Source organism: Pongo pygmaeus, chromosome 1, assembly GCF_028885625.2.
Source record: "Pongo pygmaeus isolate AG05252 chromosome 1, NHGRI_mPonPyg2-v2.0_pri, whole genome shotgun sequence".
NCBI classification, from domain to species: Eukaryota; Metazoa; Chordata; class Mammalia; order Primates; family Hominidae; genus Pongo; species Pongo pygmaeus.
The window spans coordinates 86065750-86075714 of NC_072373.2; positions in this window are offsets into that span (position 1 = coordinate 86065750).

The window sequence follows — 9965 nt, forward strand, 5'->3', positions numbered from 1 at the left end:
CCATATGATTTGGTGGGTCAGACAATACCCAGTTCATGATGGGAAGCCAAAGTTGCATGATAACTTAGTGGCCCATGGTTACTGTTCAGTTTCCACTAAGGGCCAGTAACAGGCCAAAAGCTATTTCTTGAAAAGAAGAGTAGTTATTCACACATGACATGGCTTTGCTCCAAAATCCTAAAGGTCAGTGTCATAATTCACTTATATAGGGGTGCCAACATGTCCAAACAGCATTGCTATTTGCCACTAACACTTCAAGCACCATTATATCTCCTGGATCATATGTCTCAAGTGTCAGCATCACTTGCATGGCAGGCTAGGCCAGTTGAAAAGTCTTCTGTTGTTCTGGGCCCTGTTCAAAAGTAGTACCTCTCAAGTCTCTTAGTAAATGGGTCACAATGGTATATCCGAATGGGATGTACCCCAAATCCAAAGAGGCCCACTGCAAGAGGAGCCAGATGTACCAATTAATCAATCACCCTGGAAGAAATATTTTGACATGGTCCCTAAAATTGGACCATTAGAAGTTTTACTGAGCTGAAATGTTTCTGAATTCTTGTGGGAATGGATATTAGGAGAGTATGATTAAGGTAATTTGTTATGCAGTAGTGGAAAACTAATGTGTCTAGAATCAGAACTTCAAAAACTAAGAAATATTAACAAAAGCAGGTTGAGGTGCAATGAGAGTTGATCAAACTCAAACAAATAAAAACAAAACAGAAAAAGCAGATATATTCTTACTTGGATTTGGCAGAGGAAAAATAATACAATAAAAGAAAACAAATATTTATTATAATTCAGGAAAATATTGAAATAAGGCAAAAATCACAATACACATATTAACAAGAGCCCATTAAGTATTGGAGAAAATTGACACAGAATAGTCAACTCTAGGACATATTTTAGTAAACCATTAGATGAAAAAAGACAATTTGATTAGCACCAGAATCTTGAAACAAGAGCGGCACTTAATATAAGGCAACTGTGGTAAACATTTTCAAGAATCTCAAGGAAAGAAAATATGAACCACTATTTTATATGCAGCTAATTTATTCTTTAGAACTCAATGATATGGATGAACAATTTTAAGCATAGAACAACTCAGAGAATACTATATTCATGAACACTTCATAGAACCAAGATATTAAAGGATGAGATTCATTTAACCAAGGGATAAAAGCAAGAATGTGTAATGATGAGCATTTGTCATCTGTAACTATGGATTCAAAATTAAAACAAAGGTGAAGACAGGTTTAAAATCATAATATATAAGTATTACATGTTATGACAAAATAGAAATATAACTAAAAATATGAGTAGAAGGGAAATAAAGGATAAAATAGAATAAAATAACTTATTATAAAGTTGATGGACAGGAGTCAAAGAATACTATACATGAAAAACAACTTAGTAAAATACTGAATAAGAAAAAAAAAAGGAGGTGGACTAGAGCCACTAGAAAATGTACAGATATAATTATAAACACTAGAATTAAAACGTAAACCTTCAATACCCAAAAAAGAGTGAGCTGGAAAGACAGCAGAGAAAACATACCACTTAGAAACATAGTAAATATAGTATAATATGCACAGTAATTATAATATAAAATAATGGCAAGATTTGAGACCAAACGTATTAACATCATTAATAAAACTAAATGGACTTTACTGTCACGATAAAAAGAAAAAGGTTTAAAAACTGGCAAGTAGAGAAAAACCAAATTTATATTGTATAGAGATGGCCCTAAAATAAAGTGATTCATAATGACAAAAATTAAAGGGATGTGCAAAGATATGTCAGACAAATGGGGAAAAATGAAAGCAGATTTCATGATACTGTTATCAGACAAAACAGTACAGGTCAAAAAGCACAAATGGAAATAAAGTAGAACATTCTAAATGCTAAAAATCATGGTTTTCAGTGAATATATTATGGATATTTCTCCACCAATAAAATGCCAATGACCTGAAGCAGAAACTCCACACTACTTAAGGAGAAATCAATGGAAACATTTTAATAAAAGGGGACTTGAACTCCACTGTCAGTCTATGAGAGGTCAAGTGGATAGAATAAAAAATCCCTAAGGATATTGAAGATACAAATGATATCATCAATCTAGACTAACATTGTGAATGTGTGTGTGTGTATGTGTGTTTGTGTGTGTGTGTGTGTAAAACACTGTGAAAACAGGGAACATATCATACGCCTTCTCATTTGTACATAAAACAATGACAAAAATTGATCATGAAAATCATTAATTTTCATAAAATAAAAATATTGCAAATGACAATGTCTAATCACAATATAGAAGACAAATCAAAAATATTAAGTTTAAGAAGAAGAGCTTTATATGGTAAGTTAAAGTTAATTAAAAACTAGATTAAAAGGAAAATACAAATTACAAATTACAAAATATTGTTAAAATAATGATGAAAATATTACAAAACAGAATTTATAAATTTAAAGCTGTGATTAGAGGAAAATTCACAGACTTAAGCACCTATATAAATGCAAATAAAACAATACAAATAAAAAATTAAATTTCCAACTCATGAATCTAGAAAGTCTAGAACAACATAGTAAATTAAGAGAAAGTACCAAAAAAGTAATGAAACAAACTGATGAAGTAGAAAACAGGACAACAGAAGAACAAATCAATAAATCAAAATCTTGTTTCTTTGAAAAAATGGACAAAATAGACAAACCACTAGTCCATGTAGTCAAGACACAAGGGAGAACACACAAATAGAGACAACAAGAAATGATAAAAGAGAAATAACTATTGATACAAAGGAAATTGGTAAAAAAACATTTTGAGTTAGTTTTATACAATTGTATACAAATAAATTTGAATACCAAAATAACATAGATAATTTCCTAGGAAAATATATCAAACCAAAATTGACTATATTAGAGTCAGAAAACTTAAAACTCCTTTTGCCACAGAAGAAATTGAAAACATTATCAAGAGTTAGGCCATCAAAAAGAAAACAAAACAAGACATACACAAAATCACCAGGCTCAGGTTATTTCAGGGGAAATTCTGTCAAGCCTTTAGAGACCAGATTACTCCAGTGTTAAATAAATTGTTTCAAAGCATAGAAAATTAAACAAGAAACTTTTATATTCATTTATGAAGCAACTGTAACATTTATATACTTAAACTGGATAAATATAGCTAAATAAATAAAATTCCAGAATTATACAACTTATGAAATTGATGAAAAAATTTAAATAATGTATTAGTGAGCAAATCCAACAAACTCCAACATCAAATTGTAAAAAATAATATACTATAGCTAAGTGAAATTTAAATAAAAATGCAAACATGGTTCAGCATAAGGAAACGTACTCTATAACATATCATCTTAATACAGCTAAAGTAAATAAAAAATCAAAATTATCTTCTGTAGATGCTGAAAAAGCCTTAGAATAATTCAATATATTTATTATAAAAACACTGTGAACGTAGAAATGGATATATACCTTTTAAATCCCAAAGCCAGCATTGTACATATGGGAAACATTAGAAGCATTCCCATTTAGGCCAGGAAAAAGGCAAGGATGTCCACTAACCTTATTATTATTTAAGAGTATATTGAGAGGATTAGCCAATGCAAGTGGAAAAGAGAGAACCACTAGAGGCATAAGAACTGCAAAAGAAAGAGGGCTGTCTCTATTTGCAGATGACTTGACATTACTGGGGAGTGGGGCCTTGAGAATCAGTGGCAAAGCTAATCCAAACAAATAACAAAAAAACGAACTGAGCAAAATATAAAGATATAAATTCACATGTAAAATCAATAGCTAGTGAGAAAATATATTGGAAGGAAAAAAACCTCATTTATAGTAGCATCAACAAGAAAAGTTAAAATGCTTAAATATGTATTTAACAAAAAATGTTCAAAACCTTTATTAAGAAAATTTAAAATACTCCTATATACACAAATGGAGAAATATCTCTTATTCTTTGATAGACTATCTCAGCATTATCAGGAGGTCAGTTCTTTAAGTTAATTTATAAGTCTAAGGTGATCTCAATATGAAACACCACACATGTTTATGATGCTAGAAAACTGAATTAAAGTTTATGTGAAAAACAAATACACAAGGATATCTGGGGAAAACCTGGAAAGGAGGAATGATCAGATACTAAAATGTTATACAAAGTCCTAATTTAAACAGTATAGTACTACTGGTACCTCAATAAATAATCAATACAACAGAATAGAGAGAGTTCATAAATAAACTCAAGTGATAAAGGCAGCATTCTGAATCACTAGGGCAAAGTTGAAACTTCTTCATAAATGTTTTGGGACAATTTAATAGTCATTTGAAAGACATAATAAAGGAATAAAGAACTATTTATCACACTATATATACACAGAAATCAGCTCTTAAAGGATTAGAAACCTTAACTTAAATGAAACTATAAATATGCTAAAAGTTAACATGGTTGAATTTCTTTATGACTTGAGCATAGAGAGGGCATTCTAATTAGGACTTAGAGTTCAGGTGCAACTCAAGAAAAGATTAATAAATTTGACTATAAAAACAACATCTTTTGCATGGCAGACAACACTATAAGTAATGTCAGAAGGCAAATTACAAACTAGGAGAACATACTTGCAACATTTATTATGGAAATAGGGCTAATATCTATTATATATAATAGACATAGGGTCTATCTCTAGTGTCTATAGGGCCTCATTTATGCCTTTAAATTTCAGCCATTTTATTGTTATAATTATTTACAGCCTCTTCATCCCCAGCAGAGTGCACAATGCTTTACCCAAGCAATTTTTTCATAAATACTTGTTGAATAGTCATTGTAAATATTTGCATAGCACTCTACAGTTTATAACACACTGTCATATACAAAGTCATATGAGTTCATGAGGCAAATCTCATAAGTGTTGGTAAGTTTCTTTTTGAGGAGAAACAGGATATTTTACAGCAAAGTTTTCCTGTAACAGTGTAGTTTCTTTCAAACTTTTGGGAACATTGGGTGGCTACTGCTGCTATTCCATTCCCACATCTGCATGCTCTACTTTCCTTCGTACCACTCAGCACTGTAGTATTACAGAAAGAATTGGTTTTGAAGAGGGAGTTCAATGAACATATAATTGTCAATTACTATTAGGAAAGTAGCTAACATAGCTGCTATGTGACAGATCTCCTTCTAAGTGTCTTAAATATATTTAAGTAAGTAATAATTAATTATATTAAGTAAGTAAACTCATTTACTTTCTCATCAGCCTTATAAAGGCCATACTCTTATGTGTCCATTTTTTTATGGAGAGGGAAACTGAGGCCAAGGAAGGCTAAGCAACTTGCCCAAGGGCACAGCTAGTAAACTATAGAATTGGAGTCTTTTCAATGTTTTCTGGTTGTAGAGCCCTCTTTTCTTTATCCCTATTACAATGTTTCCCAAATTTCAAATAGTGACTCTGTAGTGAGTTGCAAAATAAGTTCAGGGGTTCCACCCCGTATTTAAAATGGCAGAGGAGGGAGATGGAGCAACATGGCAGAATAAAAAGCACCCTTGATTGTTACCCCAGCAAGGACACCAAGTTAACAAATATGTACACAGAAAAAAACACCTTCCTAAAAACCAAAGATTAGGTGAGAACTCATAGTACCTGGTTTTAACTTCATATTGCTGAAAAAGGAACTGAAGAGATAGAAAAAAACAGTCCTGAATTGTGGATGCCACAACTTTCCCACCCCAGGCAGTGGCAGCCTGGTATGGAGAGTGTCTCTGGGTGCTCGGTGAGGGAGAACATAGCAACTGTGAGGCACTCAACTCAGTGTTGTCCTGTTAGAACACAAAGTAAGGCCGGGCGTGGTGGCTCATGCCTGTAATCCCAGCACTTTGGGAGGCCGAGGCGGGCAGATCATGAAGTCAAGAGATCGAGACCTTCCTGGCCAACATGGAGAAATCCCATCTCTACTAAAAATACAAAAATTATCTGGGTGTGGTGGTGTGTGCCTGTAGTCCCAGCTACTCGGGAGGCTGAGGCAGGAGAATCGCTTGAACCTCGGAGGCAGAGGTGACAGTGAGCCGAGATTGCACGACTGCACTCCAGCCTGGTGACAGAGCAAGCCTCCGTCTAAAAAAAAGAAAAAAAGAACAGAAAGTAAAGGCAGCATTTAAACTAGCCTTAGCCAGAGGGGAATTGCTGATCCCAGATGTCTGAAATTGAGTGCCCACAAACCTTGCCACAAAGGAAACATCTGCAGTAGTCTGACAGTACTCCTCATGGCCTGGGGTGGCAGTGGCTAGGGGGTGAGGCTGCTCTGCCTTTGGAAAGGGGAGGGAAGAGTGGGAAGGAGTGCATCTTGTTTGAGTGCAGTACAATAGAATACCAGGTAGACTTCTAAGGTTTTTGACTCTAGTCCCTAACTCCTGAATGGCACTGCTGGACCCATCCAGGACCTGGGGGACCTTGCCGCCCTGAAGAGAAGGACACAGGTCTGGTTGGCTTTGCCACCTGCTGATTGTAGAGTCCCACTGCTGAATGTAGCAGTAGCTAAGAAATGGTCACAGCAGGCCTTGGGTGAGACCCAGTGCTATGCTGGCTTCAGGTCTTACTCAATGCAATAATAGTGGTGGTGGCCACAGGGCTGCCTGTGTCAGTTTACCCCTAGCTTTAGGTGGCTCAGAACAGAGAGAGAGAGAGAGAGAGAGAGAGAGAGAGAGAGACCCTGTATGTTTGGTAAGAACAAGAGTCTCTGTCTAGTAATCCAAATAATTCTTTGGATCTTGTCCAAGGTCATAAAGGCAGTACCTTTATGAATTTACAAGAACCATAAAACCAAAACATCATTGGTCTTGCGGCATCCCCTACAGCAGATACAGCTTAGATCACAGCACCCAAGATCTTTCAAATATATGGAAAGCCTTCCCAAGAAGGATGGCTACAAATAAGCCCAGACAATGAAGACTACAATAAATACTTAACTCTTCAATCCTCAGATACCAAAGAACATCAACTAGCCTCAACACCATCCAGGAAAACATGACCTCATCAAATGAACTAAATAAGGCACTAGGGACCAACCTGGAGAAAGAGATATGTGAACTTTCAGACAAAGAATTCAAAATAGTTGTGTTGAGGAAACTAAAAGAAATTTGAGATAACAGAAAAGGAATTCAGAATCCTATCAGATAAATTTAACAAAGAGATTGAAATAATTAAAAAGAGTCAAGCAGAAATTCTGGAGTTGAAAAATGCAATTGCCATTCTGAATAATGCATCAGAATCCTTTAGAACCAGAATTAATCAAGCTGAAAAAAGATTTAATAAACTTGAAAACAGGCTATTTGAAAATATACAGTCAGAAGAGACAAAAGAACTTTAAAAAAAAGAAGCATACCTACAGGATCTAGAAAATAGCCTCAAAGGGGTAAATCTAAGAGTTATTGGCTTTAAAGAGGAGGTAGAAAAAGAGATTGGGGTAGAAAGTTTATTCAAAGGAATAATAACAGAGAACATTCCAAACCTAGAGAAAGATATCACTATCCAAGTACAAGAAGGTTATAGAACACCAAGCAGACTGAACCCAAGGAAGACCACCTCAAGGCATTTAATAATCAAACTCCCAGAGGTCAAGGATAAAGAAAGGATTCTAAAAGCAATAAGAGAAAAGAAACAAATAGCATACAGTGGATCTCTAATAAGTCTGGCAGAAGACTTTTCAGTGGAAGCTCCATAGGCCAGGAAAGTGGCATGAAAAATTTCAAGTGTTGAAGGAAAAAAACCTTTTATCCCTGAATACTATATCTGGTGAAAATATCCTTTAAGCATGAAGGAGATATAAAGACTTTTCTAGACAAACAAAAGCTGAGGGATTTTGCCAACACCAGACCTGTCTTAACAAGCAATGTTGAAGGAAGTACTTCAGACAGAAAGACATTAATAATCAATAATTAATCACTCGAAGGTAAAAAAAAAGTCACTGGTAATACTAATTACACAGAAAAACAGAGAATACTATAACACTGTGACTGTGGTGTATAAATTACACTTATCCTAAGTAGAGAGACTAAACAATGAACCAGTCAAGACTGATAACCACAACAAGTTTTCAAGACATAGTCAGTTCAATAAGGTATAAATAGAAACAACATAAAGTTAAAAAGTGGGAGGAAAGACTTAAGGCATAGAGTTTTATTAGTTTTATTTTTGCTTGTTTATGCAAAAGTGTTAAGTTGTTATCAGGTTGAAAAGATGGCTTATAAGATGATATTTGCAAGTCTTATGGTAACCTCAAACCAAAAAACATACAACGGATACACAAAAAATTAAAAGCAAAAAACTAAATCATATCACCAGAGAAAAATCACTTTCATTAGGGGAAGACAAGAAGGAAAATAAGAAGGAATAGAAGACATGAAGACAACAAAATGGCAGGAGTACATTCTTACCTATCAATAATAACATTAAATGTAAATGGACTAAACTCTCCAATCAAAAAACATAGACTAACTGAATGGATGAAAAAACAAGACCAATTGATCTGTTGCCTACAAGAACACACTTCACCTTAAAGACACACACAGACTAAAAATAAAGAAATGAAAATAAAGAAGTGAAGAAAATAAAGAAATTCCATGCCAGTGGAAACCAAAAAGGAGCAGGAGTCACTATACTTATATCAGACAAAACAGATTTCAAAACAAGCACTATAAGAAGAGCCAAAGAAGGCCACTAGGTAATAATAAAGGTGTCAATTCAGCAAGATGACATAACAATTTGAAATATTTGTGCACCCAACACTGGAGCACCCAGATAGATAAAGCAAATATTATTAGAGGTAAAGAGAGAGGCCCCAATACAATAGTAGCTGGAGACTTGAATATCCCACTTTCAGAATTAGACATGGAAGATCTCTTCCAGACAGAAAATCAACAAAGAAATATCAGACTTAATTTGCACTACACATCAAATGGATCTAAGAAATATTTACAAAATATTTCATCCAAGAGCTGCAGAATGCACATTCTTTGCCTCAGCACATGGATTATTCTCAAGGATAGACCATATATTAGGTCACAAAACAAGTTGTAAAACATTCAAAAAAATTGAAATAACATCAAGCATCTTCTCTGACCACAATAGAATAAAACTAGAAATTAATAACGAGGAATTTTGGAAACTGTAAAAATATATGGAAATTAAGCAATATGCTCCTGAATGATCAGTGGGTCAGTGAGAAATTAAGAAGAATGTTGAAAAATTTCTTGAAATAAATGATAATGGAAATGCAATATACTGAAACCTAAGGGATACAGCAAAAACAGTACTAAGAGGAAAATATTATCTTTCCTCTTTTTTGATATGGGCACTTACAGCTATAAACTATAGCTATAGTTGAAAAATCTACTGATGCATCTTTAAAAAACTAAAGAAGCAAGAGCAAACCAAACCCAAAATTGGTAGAGGAAAATAAATGTGAGGTTCAGAGCAGAAATCAATGAAATTGAAACAAAAAAATTACAAAAGATCAATGAAACAAAAAGTTACTTTTTTGAAACCTTAAACAAAATTGACAAACCTTTAGCCAGACTAAGAAAAAAGAGAGAATATCCAAATAAATAAAATCAGAAATGCAAAAGGAAACATTACAACTGACAATGCTGAAATTCAAAGAATCATTAGTACTATGAGCAGCTATATGCCAATAAATTGGAAAATCCAGAAGAAATGGAAACATTTCTACCAACATACAACCTACCAAGAGTTGTCTGTGAAGAAATCTAAAACCTGAAGAGACCAATAACAATTAATGAGATCAAAGCCATAACAAAATGTCTCCCAGGAAAGAAAAGCCTGGAGACCTGATGGCTTCATGGTTGAATTCTACCAAACATTTAAAGAAGAACAAATACCAGTTCTACTCAAACTATTTCAAAAAATAGAGGAGGAGATAATACTTTCAAATTTATTCTATAAGGCCAG